Source organism: Stegodyphus dumicola, chromosome 3 (genome assembly GCF_044657685.1).
Source record: "Stegodyphus dumicola isolate Sdum_Otavi_A_Nest chromosome 3, ASM4465768v1".
NCBI lineage: Eukaryota > Metazoa > Arthropoda > Arachnida > Araneae > Eresidae > Stegodyphus > Stegodyphus dumicola.
Genome location: NC_140770.1, coordinates 249,393,300 through 249,407,839, shown reverse-complemented (window position 1 = coordinate 249,407,839; position 14,540 = coordinate 249,393,300).

Genomic DNA, 14,540 nt, shown 5'->3' with positions numbered 1-14,540 from the left:
GACATAAATTTGTAATTTTAATAACAATGCTTACTCATGGCATCATCTTTTCCCCCCAACTGCAATAACTGACCCGATGATTTCTATGTTTCCGAGTTTATCATAACTTTGCTAGTCTTCCAAAATCTTGAATCTAAACTATCAAAAAAGGAGGAATCAATTTGAGCTTTCATAGCTAATTTCAGATGTTCCTGTTTACCCTTCATGCTAATATGATAAGAAAGGTATTGGAGTAATTCATTTAAAATAGTTACATATGCTGCATCTAGTCTTCTTTGATAACATACACTGTAAATAGATATACTTGAAAGTTTATGTTTGCGACTTCTCACGAGGATCTGAAGATGAGTACAACAGGGAAGGGTGTAAAAGACCCTTTTCTTGAACACAATAATCTACAGATGGCACGGACTTATCTGCTTACACAGTCATTGTGGTGAGGAACTTAAAAGACAATATAACAAAATTAATTTAAAGGTAAATAGTAGTACAAGACTATACAATTCGATTTAACCTAGCAGATTGAATCAGAAACCTACAACGGCGAGATTCTAGTTTCGGCGATAGGAATGAAGCCATAATTCAGAGTTCAACAGCTGTTCAACAAAAATAATGAGGTTCCACAGAATTAACAACGTGCGCTCTCAACAGCGAAACCACGCTCTGACTAACCTCTTCGCTACCTCAGTTTAAATACTCTCTCGTTCAGATTACTTAATTTATATCCTGGCGAGGAAACGCGAGAGAAATCAGAAAGGACAGCAAAGGATAAAGAAATTAAAATAACTGTGAGTAAAAATAATATACCTCACATGTGCAAGACATCGCTTGCAAAATTGCTTTTTTATAGACATCTGTCAACAATCCATGCTTAATTTCTTTTTATAGTTGGCAAATAGTTTATTTTTATTGAATAAAGATATTTGCTTTATCCATTTCCCAAAATAGTGAATATAATATAGCTATGATTATGCTTTAAATTCTGTATCCTTTATGAAATTCTTGTAATATAAACATCTTAAATGTTGCAAAAAGCATAGGATGATAACATTTTATATATATATATATATATATATATATATATAAAAAATAAAAAAAAAAAAACCTGAGATTTTAAGTGGCATAACAAACCTATTTTTAAAGGAAGGCGGAAGAATGATTGTAAAACGAAACATGCTCTGGTAGGTCATTCATTTCAACTAACGAGCTACATAAGTCGCAGATTTAGTACTTTGAAATCTCTGACTAGTTACAAGTTCTTACTTACTTTGGATCCTGTCACACGGTTTTTATAAATTCATTCAGAATTGTGACGAATCGCTTTTCAAGTTGTTTCAAAAGCATTCATTTTTTCCCCCTGAAATAAATAATAGGCTAAAGTAGCCCAATTTTCTCAAGGCCAGTTCTGTTTAAAATTTATTATTATAGTAATACTATACATGAAAAGGAAATGCAAAAACATTCAGCGCATTACATGTAACTATTTTTAAAATTAACAGTACTTATCTCTAAAGTAAGAAGTGATTCTATTTACGTTTTATGTAATAAAATTTAGATAATGTGATAGATTTATGCGATATAGTTATAAAGTAGTGTGTGCTATATAATAAACTAAATTAATTTCCCCACTATGAACCAAAATATCCATCATGTTTCTTTGTTGAGGTAAGCCTTATAAAAGAAATTTATTTTAAAACCCAAATATGTTTTGAATGATTTGGAATGTACTAAGAACATTAAGTTTCCTAAGAATTCTAATTAATTATATTCATATTCTTATAACATGAAAAGAACAGTTGTCTAAATAAATTATATGATAATGAAACTTCAAGTATATGAACATTTTCTTTTATTAGAAAGGCCTCTAAATTCCAGAACAGCAAAGCTGGAGGCAACAAATGAAGATAAATTGCTGTCATTAAAACTGTCTTTTAGTTTCCATAAGGTACGCTAAAAATTCTGAGGTGGTAATCTATTTCCTTCACTACGCTAACCTTATTTTACCCTCACTTCCCGGTTTTCAAAATTCTGTGCTTCAGGAAATAATGGCGTATTTATAAGCCTTCTTTAATTTTCTTTTGAGTAAATTTTACTTAAAATATTTCTTTGTTTTCTCAGTACTATTGAAGAACCTGTTTTTTTTCCTATGAATAATTTCCTCTCCCCCTCATATAAATTTAAAATCAAATAGTGTTATTTTTATCGATATGTTGAAGTGCTTTAATTCGATTGATTGAAATATATGCAGTAAGTCGACTTTTTTCGAATGATGGTGAATTTATCTTCATTGTATTTCTGTGGCAGTATCACTCTGAAACCCTAACGTCGTGAACAGGGACAGACCGTGAATTTCCACAGTGGCATGCTCCTTAAATAGTATTAATGGCTGAGATTTAGCATTACATCTATTTTAAAGTTGGCTGCATTATGTGCGCATAAGTTTCGTTGAATATTGCACAGCCCATGAAATAATTAAATGATAAAATTTAAAATTAGTCAGCTTCGAGAATTCAGCCGGGAATCATTATAAAATTTTAGAATAACTTAAGATTGTCAGAATTAAGCGTTAAATATTCTTTAAATCGTATCAAAAGCAAATTCGAAATGAATTTTCTCCAAATTTTATGAAATAAAATTAAAAAAAAAAAAAAAAAAAAAATTTTTTTTGGTTATTCAGCAATACGTTCAGGAGTTCAGATTTATTATAAGAATCAGAACTTTTGCATTTCAACTTGGGTGTAATTTACACACACAATACACTTACTCTATTTCATGTTTTTCAATGAATATTTTATTCTTTCAGAGAAGAAATTAGAAGGCATTTTCTGCCCGGTTCCAGCATGCCTTCATGATGTAGCACACTCGGGGGGTATTCGAAAGGTCTAGATTCGAAACCCGGAGAGGGCATTGCTAATTTTTTGCGTGATCTGATATAAAAAAACCTTATACTCTACAATGGCACCCGAACTAAAAGGTGGTGGACGATAATTCGTCACCACCAGAATTTTGCGATTGGGTCCACTAATCCCCGGCTACTTCAGGTACTTTGTAGAGACATTAGGTTATTTAGAAGCAGGAGATGTGAAAAATGAGCAATGTCCTCGCCGGCACTCCAACCACGGACCTCTCGAATACGCGTCGAGCGTGCTGACCAGTACACTGCGAAGGCATGCTAAGGAGGCGGGACACACTGTATTTTCTGATTCATATTCTTTTTACAGATATTGCACAATGCATTCTTACATTACCATTCCTCTTTAGGATCTCTTTCACAGCAAATTACGTGACTAAACATATTACACGATATGCGCTTGTGAGCATCTGATGCTGTGTTTGAGTAACCAATACAGACCATATCTGGTATAATGCTCTTTACAGGCTTTGTACGAAACTGGGATGGCGATTCGGTTGAAGTTAAGGATAACTCAGTTATGGTTTCTTCAACATGCAGAGGTTATTACTTGGTTATTCAATGAATGGTGTAGAAGACAGTTTAAGATTACTATCGATAAATTCTTGTATTGCTATAAGTGGATCTGTAGAAACAGGGCATAAAGGAATGTCCTCTTAGGTAAGATTTGACTGTGATCCCATAAACACATTCTCTTGAGAATTATCTACTTTTTTAAGGTCTTATTCAGTATTCATCGAACGTAATATACGTTCTGATATAATAGAAGAGAAGCTCACGTTTGCGGGACAATCGAATATGGCTTCGTATGGGCTTCTTTTAACTGCAGAATGGTAGGCATGATTCTTCATGAATTGTACAGATCGTGAATTGTGCAGAAACTCCACTTCTTAGTTTGGTTATCGGCAACCCAAGCAGTGATTATGTCTTCAATGTCTTGATTTGCTCGTTTGACACTTTCTTGACTTCTGCGTCTAGGTTTGCCATTACCATTTTGATTTTTAGTGACACCTGTGTAACACATTCTAAGATTTTATTATAAAATTAGCTTTAGTTAACAGAAAGCAAAACACTTGAAAGAGAAAAACGGAAAAAAATTCAAGCAGTTTATAGGCTACTTTGTCCGCCCTTTCTAATGTGAGCGGCTTCAATACAGAAAATTTTGTTAAGTGGTCTAGGTATACGAGAAGAAATTTAAACTTTCCATCTGATTGAGATTCATAATCAATGAGATCCACCTGGCATCCACTATTAATTTAATTGTAATGGCGGAAGGTGATTCTCCGTTTGCTGAAGTACTTATTACTAAATTACGTAAAAGTAAGGACTCTTTAAAATTGCAAAAATTTGATATCAAAAACTTATGTTCATTGTTGAAGGTCCTTCAAGAAGAAAGAAATTCTAATAAAATCCCAACAAACACAATAGCGGACCAGAATACCCAAATTACACGTCTTACAAAGGAATTAGTGAACTCTCTGCAGAAACAGGAAAATAAGATTAATGCCTTTCAAACGCTGGCGTATGATATTAGGGAGAGGATGGCATTTGTTCCTGAAACTAAAGATATTCAGGTAAATACTGACTAGTCTTCTATCTCGGTTTAAAGTGAATGTCTCGGAGTCTCATGTGAATAATTATTTAGTGCCTTGGTCAACGGATGCTTTGAGTAACACAGATTGTACTAGTATTTCTGTTGCCAGTGATGGCGTTCAGACTTCTTTGCCTCTCGTTCATGGTCAAATACTGCAAGCTTTGGTTTCTGAGGACATGACTTTTAGTGATCCTGTTCAATTACAGGTGTCTCGAGATTTTACAATTAAAGAGCGCAAGGACTGTGCAAGTGACAGATGTCAATCTTTTATGGACTTGCGTATAGAGAGGTTCAGACGCCTACAATTCCTATGCCAGTAATCAAGCTCTCTTACTCCAAGGTTGTGCAACGTTCAGAAGATGACCCCCCTTCACCCTTGTGCAAAAGAAAAAGAGATCGCATGTATGTCTCATATCTCGCAAAGCGGACTCGTTATATCTTGTTTCATATTCCGCAAGTTTTATGAAAATCATCATATGTTAATAGATGTCTATGAGCAAAAATAGCACTGATTATAATAATTGAATTTTGCATAATAAATGCCCGTCTGACTGCTAGCCAGTTCTGACGGCTGGGGTGGCAGCTAGTAGCAGATTTCTTCCACTGATCAGGCATTACTCCTTTTGGTCTTACCTTAGGTCGGGAGCCTGCTCAGTGGTGTACCTGGACCTGGACCTGCCATCTCCTATTCCATCACATGGGACAATGCAAGAAAACCTGTGAAGCCTGTGGTTAAGTATCTGTACCTTAGCAAGCTCGACCACGGAGTGTACAATCATTCCTCACATGACTAGAACCACTGTTCACTCGTATGGTTTAGGCTCGGCAGGTACCGTATTGGTACCGTCTTACCTGCCTCTTGGTTGTAGGTTCGCCACATTGTTAGATAGTGTGGCTACGTTTTGGGATTTGATCCCATTCGGTCCTCTCGAAGGAAATTGACAGATGGGATGAACACCATTATATATATATATATATATTTGTTGCAACCGTAGTGGTGCCCGGGAGCGCTTATGTCTTCATTACTTTCATTGTCTGAGCGTTTAGTTTCGTCCAGTGTTTTGTTCGTTCTCATATCTCTCTCTTTGTTCTGTCTTTGTTCTGGTACCTCCTATTGAAATGCAGTGAGATATTCGACTTTACAGCAATCCTTTCATTCTTTTTGCGTTTGTTGATAAGTTTCGCATAAAGTGAAAAACATTTTTATTTGGGCTTGATGTATGGTTTTATAAAGTGCATTTAAATGCTTGATCAGGGGAGTTGGCCAGTTGATAAAGGAGTAGAATAAAAACAATTCTTATATAGAACAATTATTCCATGGAGAAACTTCTTCACACTTTCTCGCGCATCTGATAGTGGCTCAGTGAGCATTTCACAACCTTCTACTGTCAACATGTTATACTTTTGAATCATGATCTTCAGTCTATTATTTCTTCTTGGAAACTTTTATTCGCTTCACATTTTCAATTATGAAACCATACCTTCGTTTTATTATTTAAAGAATATTATATATATTATATTGTGAATCTTCGCTAAAAAGCTTTGCGAAGAAATCGTTTCTTCTTCATTTTACTCAGCAATTCAGCGCTTGCTTGCATACTAGGAGCTAAATTTATCTGTGAAAACTTTCGACTCAAATTCCTGCACTAACAGGCAGAAACGAATTTGCAAACAGAATTAGCTATTCTACGTACTGGAAGCCGAGACAAATTATGAAAAATAAAAAAAAAAAAAAAAAAAAAAACAGTGGCGACAATCAGCGAGACGCTTCCGAAACCAAACTAAAAGTGTGTATGTGCAGGGGGGGTAAGTAGTAGGGAAAGGAAATGAGAGAAATTTTTTATGGACGCCGAATGTACGCATTACCTAGATAAAATGCGGAAAGCTCTGGATTCCGCACGTAACGGAGCAAATCAGTTAATCTGCAGATTAGCTAAGTAATGTGCACATTAACGGCTTTTGAGCTTTAGCGATAACATGTAGAAAAACAAGAAAGTTATTTGTCGGCACCTTGTCAACTACCTGATGGGCAGACAATATAAATGGTTGATATAAATGACGTGTGTAACTGGTTATCAGTTTAGCAGTTGTGACAATATAGATCTATCTCTCATTAATATAACAAGACACATGTATTAAATAGTGTAGTATGCTTATGTCAGGAAAAGTTTTACATGCAGCGGATTTGACTGTAGCGTATGTGTCAGCAATATGTATTTGTCGGCAACATTTCTTTTTAATCTGTTTTATTTAATTGTACACTATATAATTTATTACATTTTTTTGAAAATTATTTTATTATTTATATACCATATCATGAATATTTTGTATGGGATCTAACATTTAATAAAGACAAAACTGCTGATTTTCGATAACCCCTTATTGTGTACCCTGAAAAAGGTCTTCGGTCGAATAATTACGAAAATAGTTTATTAACAACATCGCACGTTCTTATGTAAATCTACATATTCTAAAATTGTAAATACGCATATCTAAAATTTGTATTCTTATCTAAATGTTCATATTCTAAAAGTATTTATATATTTAATATTTATTCTAAACGCATTTTTATTGTAGGCCAACTGAGTGAAATGAGTGAACTTGGCAATCTGGTGACATCAGAATTCCGAAAATTGTTGTGGCTGAGTGTAAGGCGGCATCCAATGACGACACAGAAGGATTGAAATTTATAGCTTCATATTTTTATTCAATTTAAACGGCAAATCATTATTCTTTACTAAATAAGATGAAATTCACTGCGTTATAATATTCGAACAAAGGGAGGCAGACGAGAAGAGCAGCAGCATAGGCCTTAACAGCAGTACAGAAAAAAAGCGGTCTCTGACGCAAAATGGAGCAAATTCTTTGTTTATAGAAGCGGTTACGTAACATGCTCGAATGTTCTCGAACGTATTGGTCTAGGAAGAAGATTCTGAAATTGCAGAAAGTTAATTAGAGGTTGCTTGTTTGCGTAGAGCAAAGCCATAGTATTTTTTTATATTTTATATATACACTGGTTATCATAAATTAAGGAAAAATCACAAAAATCACTATTACTGAAAAAGTTACATGTAGAATTTAATGAAACGTACCCACAACATACAACACATACTAAGGTATCATATAACATAAAAAGAAATTACCAGACAAATATGGTAATATAGAAATTAGCACATGTATAAAATGAACAAATCGAATGTGTCAGTTTGCTATAGGAAAAGTACCTTCAATATCGAATATGATCGCCTCTAGAAGCAATACAGCACATACAGCGATGTGTGATACTTTCAATTATGCGGTCTATCAGTTCCATAGGAAGCGAGAGCCATTGCTCTTGAAAAGCAGTTGCAAGTGCGACAAGTACGACAGTTGCAAGTGCGGATTGAGAACAGCTAGACGTCTCCCTAAAACATCCCAAACGTGCTCGATAGGATTCAAATACGGGGATCGAGCTGGTCACTCCATGCGCATAATTGTTTCCTATTGAAGATAATCATCCATGATGAGAGCACTGTGAGGTCTTGCGTTGTCATCCTGTAACAGGAAAGCATCAATTATTGCCCCGGCATATGGGCGCACATAAACATCAACGATGTTATCTCTATAAATCTGAGCATTCACGGTTCCCCTTGGAAAGACATGGAGGCTCTTTGGGTGGATGTACAATTATATAGTGCATCCACCCAAAGAGATGCCACCCCAAACACAGACACTGCCCCTTCCGTATGCATCTCTTTCAGGGATGTTTGACAGATGATAACGGTTTCTAGGTTATCTCCATATCAAATAACGCGTACTATCGCTTTCTAGACTAAACCAGGACTCATCCGTAAAGACAACTTAATCTGTGTTTAAATTTATAGTTTTCTTAGGAGAAAACAGACATTCTTTATTATTCTTATAGTAATATCGATTATTAGAAGAGTTATCTGAACAAAAGAAACACAAGTCAAGTTTCTCAAGCATACTTTCATACTGTAATAAAATTAGTTGAGCGTCGAAGCAGAACATTTAAAAAATATAAATAATGATGCAGCTGGAAGAAACTGAATCATAAAAACTTGAATTCCTATCCTTTTAGAAATGGAAAATTAACAAAATGAGTTTTTCTTAAAATATTTTAGGAATAAATGCACGAACTGCAGTTATAGAATACATTAACTTTAGAACCCTGGATTTAAACAATTCTCGAGACAAATATTTGCTTTTTCAGTCATAACTTTTTCCAGGATAATTCTCTGAAAACCTTTATGCATATGCAGAGAATTACAATTTTTATTTTGAAAAAGAAGCCTCTTAGTGACTTCATAACTCTCGTATATGGTTTCAAAGGACTTCTTTCTGAATCGGTAGCTGAACGTTGTACAGTTGCAATTTTTTGCATTAATAAGATATTCATAATTTCAGCCTTTACTATCACCTCTCACTTCGCGTTCCTCACCTGAAGGCAAGTTATTTAAAGTATTAAAATCATAGTGTATAGCGTAGTGCACACATAGTGTATAGCGTGTTTCTGGCACGTGAATGCACTTTATTAGGTTTCGCCAGCTCTGATAAAATTGTACTTATTCGGTTTTCAGTTATAGATACCTCCATTTAAAGTGTGACATTGGTGAGAAGTTTTGAGGCAACTTCGATTTAAATTTAATTGGGTATTCTTTGACTCCTATTCAACAATTTAATGATAGTTTGATTTTTACTTTAAGTTCGCCACACGTGATAGCTGATTTTCTACGCATGGGACGTGCATTTTATGCTCAAGTCTTGATTTAATAAAAAGGTTACTTTAACCTTTTCAAGTCTTTGTTGTTCGCTCCAAGTCTGTAACGAGTTTGATGCTAGTTTATGCCCAGAAAGAAGGTCAAACTCTATAAAGTCATCGACATATATATATATATAAGGAAGAGTCTGTGTGTGTGTGTGTGTGTGTGTATCTTCCGTTCGTGCTGCGCTAAGCTGATACATCCAGAGCTGCGAAATTTGGTACATAGGGTGCATCTAGACAAGAGCCATTGCAGCTAGAAGGGATTTTTTTTAAAAAATCGAATAGGATTTTTTAAAATTTTTTGTTTTTTGATGAAATCTTATTAAACTTATAATTCTCTCTCACTATATCAGCAACAATGACACGCAGCCATTGTTGCTGATATATCACTGTTAATATTGTTGCCGGTATCAGCACTGTTGCCACTCGGAAAAATGAGGGCGGTAATTCTGCGCAGTTTTTAAATTTAATGTTTATCTTGGATACTGAACGTTTGTTGAGAGAAGGCAACGGGAAGTTGGTTAATTTATTTATAAGGATAATTAATATTTGTCTTAAGGGATATTACTTATTTCATTGTAATTTTTTTATATGTAATACTTTTTTTTTAAGTTTGTGTGCGTGTTTTTTAATTTTTTTTTTTGATAAAATTGTTCTGCAGAGTAAAATTCTGAGCAGTTTTTAAATTTAATGTTTGGTGTTTCCTTTAGGCATTTTGTCTGGTACATATAAAATCCAGGCGAAAACTGGCCGCATAGAAGCTAGTATCACATATTTCTTTTTACACGTTTTCATTTAAAATTTTTCATTTGAATTCTTTATGTTAAAGCATTATAATAAGGCTTACCTTAGTTCCATTAGACAGAAGTGATATACAGGGATTTTATTAATAGCATGACATAAAAAAATGCTATTTTATTGCGCAAAAAATAAAAGAATGATTTTTATTTTATTCCGTAGAGTGTGTTGTCACTGCTCGCTCTGAAGTTGCTAACTTTCTTAATAAAAAATTCGTTAAAGTATAAAAATTATGAAATAGAAATTACAAATTCGAAATTCAAGATTCGAGCTTCGAAGTGTCCATATTGGAGGATTGATTAACGTTATTCAAAATTTGATCGCTCTAGTTATCGTTTTTGTTTCACAATGCGAGTAATATGCATACGCCCATGTATATTCTTTATTATATGCATACGCTCATGTAGATTCTTTATTATTTGATTTCTTTAAATAATATATTTTGTGGCAACAGTTTGAAAAATTATTTTTTAGCAAATTATTTCAGAACAGATTCGTTTATAATAATTCTACGCAAAATGTCGTTTCGAAACTAATAGCCTTTCTAGACTAACGCACCTTTGGACTAAAAAAAAAAAAAGCGTTTTGCGAGCCCTTCTTACTAGGAAAACTATACATTGATATGAAAAACTGAGGAAAAACTGAAAAAAGTAGAAAATAACATTTCATCGAGAATTCTAAACACATGTTGCTTTAGAAATTTTTCTGTTGAATTGCACATAATGTAAGCGCGAAGAAAATGATGCTTAATAGTAAAACTAAAAAGACAGAAAGAAATGGGTTAACAGGAGTGAGTATAATAAGAGACCGCGAGCTGAGAGAGCGTACATAAAATTCTTAAGAAAACCTTTACGGTGTGACCATTAAAATCTGAGCCCTTTACAGATTTTTCTTTTCTATTCATTTTTCTATTTCTTCCCTTTTTTTATTATTTTGTCTGTAATGATCTATGTACGCAAAGTCATCTTATTAAGAAAAATAAGAAAGAGAGCAGAGGGTAGCTCGATTATTATAAAATTTTAATTCTTTTTTTAAATGATCATTGCCTGTGCACTTCATAATATTTCCAGCTGAGGGTATACATCTTGATTTCCAAGATAAAAGTCCTTTTTTTAAAACAACAATGTTTATTTTATTCTACTATCTCTGCACAATCTTCCAGAGTCCATATAATGTTTTGGGATGCCGCTCATAAAAAGCTTGTTTTAAAAGCCCAGATGCACAGTAATCCGTAGGAGACACGTCAGGGGACTTGGGTGGGACGCATTTAAAGGGAATAGCTTCAATTCCGGTTTCATTTCTGATTTTTTTTTTAAGAAATATAGCGGTAGATTTAGAGGTGTGACTTGGAGACTTATCTTTACGGAACTTAACACATTGGAAGATTGTTTGGATAAAGAGAGAGAATTTCTTATTTATAAAGAGGTGTTAAACATATAAGGTATTTCTTCCGCTTTCCTAACGTGCCTTCGTGTAGTGGTTTGCGCACTGGGCCGCTATCCAGATGTCCGTGGTTCGATTCCAGGCGAAATTTTCATCTCTCCCCCTTTTCCAATTAACCTAATGTGTCTACAAACATATTTCCGATAGTAATCCGAAATAATTTTGGCATTTTTCCTACTTTCCTTAAGTTTTCCGTCATAAGAGAATCCAGTAATAGCCATTAAAACTTTAGAAAAGCTAAAAGCTTTTCTTGTTTTCTCTGAACCAACATATTAAGTCTTTTTCTTCCCTTTTTTGGTAGTAAATCGATCTATTGCAATCAGATAAGTATAGCTAAGCCTCATCGATTGTAATTATATATTTCTATTTTTCAGCTGCAAAATAATTTTCATGCAGCAATCTGCACCTAGTCTTACGCTGAGAAACATGTTTCGGGGTTAAGCGATGAACATCATGTTTTTTTTTTTTTTTTTTTTTTTTTTTCATATGCTTTAAATCAGGTAAGATTTTGCAATAGATCTGTGGGAGGCCTGGATTGCCCTTTAAAACATGAGATGAGATTTTACACTTAATAAGAGCTTTACGTACCTCTGTTGGGTACGCATTTTTTGCCCCTTTTACTGTCAGATGTAGACTTTGACATTTCTTTCCTTTCACATGAATTATACGACTTATTTTACGTGTAGAAATATTAAAACCATGCTTTTCACATTTTTTTAATAACTGAATAAGAGTATTTCTCTTCGGACAGCATAAAAATATAGCCATCGATCCATTGTTTATTTTTCAGCGACAGTTTATATAAAAAAATATTTTTTATGCTGTAGAGGATAAGTAAATCTTATTCCAATTAGAAGCAGGTGACGTTCGTATTTTCAAATTAAAATTTAAATTCATGGATAAAATCATATTCGTTATAAATTTGTGCGAACACCGTCTGTAGAAGTTTCTTGATTTTACTCGGATTTACTTGGACAACCTAAATTTTTACTCGGACTGCCTCATACCCCAAATTTGGTAATCTATGAACTTTCACTTATCACATGCAGTAGTGTAAAAAATTTAACACCTTTCAGATGTGAGTTAATATATATTCTGATTCATAATTTTATTCTGATTCATAATTTTAGCATTCTGATTCATTTATTCTGATTCATAATTTTAGCAGTAGGAATTAAATACATATTCAGCAACACAGAAACCATGGTAAACACGAATTTCATGAAAGACACTCGCGAGTTTGTTGCTGCAGAATAAGACACTATCTAAATGCATCGAGAACGTCATCGATTATTTATTGATGTTATACACGATACTCAAAGAAAATCAAATCGTAAAGGTCAAAAATGTCCGAGCAACTATTATTATCCCGCCGAAATACATGCTTAGTCCATTATATTGTTACGAAATGTACAGATGCGGTAAGATGGCTTCCCCGAAAAGCAGTTTAAGGGTTGCCATAAAATAGTAAGGAAAGCAGGGTTGCTACATTTGGCGAGAAATCGACCATTTGGCGACACAATTGGCGATATACCATGGACGGTTGGAGAACTTTCTGGAACGAATACTTACCTGTTTAGCCCAGAATGTGTTCGAACACCAGCTAAAAGCTATATAAACCCTGCTGTTACGCGGAGAGTTAGTTAGTATCGAGTTGGTGTCTCATCTAGCGAGTCAATCCCTGCGGAGTCGATCGAGTTGACAGCCGGGCAGCGAGTGCCAAGTGGGTCGTCGAGTGCACCGAAAGAGTCTCGTAGTGTATCGCAGTTAGTGCATCGTCGAAAGAACGTGTTGAGCTCCGACTGAACCGAAGAGTCGGGAGCTGTGCTCTGTGTGTCGTCGAATGCATCACGAGTTGTAGCGTGGAGAGTCTCGAGAGTACGTGGAGTTCGAGAACGACCAAGCAGAGTCGGAAGCTGTACACTAGTGCTTTGCCGGGAAGCTGTCTCCACCGTGATAGCCTGATAACCTGGAGGCTGTGTCGCTGATCATGTCAGCGTGTTTATAGTAGTTCATCGACGACTGTAAAAATGTGTTTTGGAGCTGTCCTGACAATACTGAGCAATAAAATGTGTTTCGATACTTCATCAAGTGGTATTGTCATTATTAACTCCAAATCCTCACGAACCCCGTACGAACTCAAAGGGAGAAAATAACGCAACAATATGTTGTTACTTTGTCTCGAAGTGACAGTGGTGCAAAGAACATGCCTTTAGCGTCCGACTGAATTAAAGGAAATTTTCTTCATTCTAGCGAGGTGTTCGACGAAGATTGCAAACTTCATGATGGGCAAATTTCGATGAAGTTAATTTGCGAAAAGCATAAGAATTATTGCATGAAAAGGCACTAAAAAATCTGCTTCGGAAATGCTAATCAAATTGAGAGAAGATGTATCGATAATGGCAATCTTCTCTCGTCTAACCCTCAACTAACGAGTCTTTCAGCCAGAGATCGATAAGAGATGTAAAAGACGTACAAGACAGCGAACACCTTCCAAAATACTAGATTATTTATAGTATTTTTAGTCGGTGTCGGTTGCCACACAGAAGAGCGGGACTCTTGAGTGAAAAATGTGACGGCTTGCCTTCACTGATTTGAGTGCAACCTGGAATGCTTTTGTTTGATAAGGCCACAACAGAGCAAAGTCAAAATAGATTTATTGACTTATAGTGTGTTTCAATGATGTTTTAACTCTCTGAAGACGATAATTAAAAATTATGATTAAAACTTCATAAGAGTTAATCTTGTAAACACTATTCTAAATATAAAATTATTGCTATGATTTTCTCTGCTTTAATCTTCTTTTCATTTTTATCCCAAAGGGCGTTAGCCCAAAAGGACTATTAATTTAAAAGAAGCATTTTGCGTGGATTCACTTTTCAAACTGTTGCTACCAAATATTGTCGTCATGTATTATATTTAAAGAATTAAACAACGAAGAATCTCATGAATGTTTCTACCATTGTGAAGAAACAACGGTTACTAGAGCCATCCAATTTTCAATAACGTAGTCCTCCAACCGACCACGG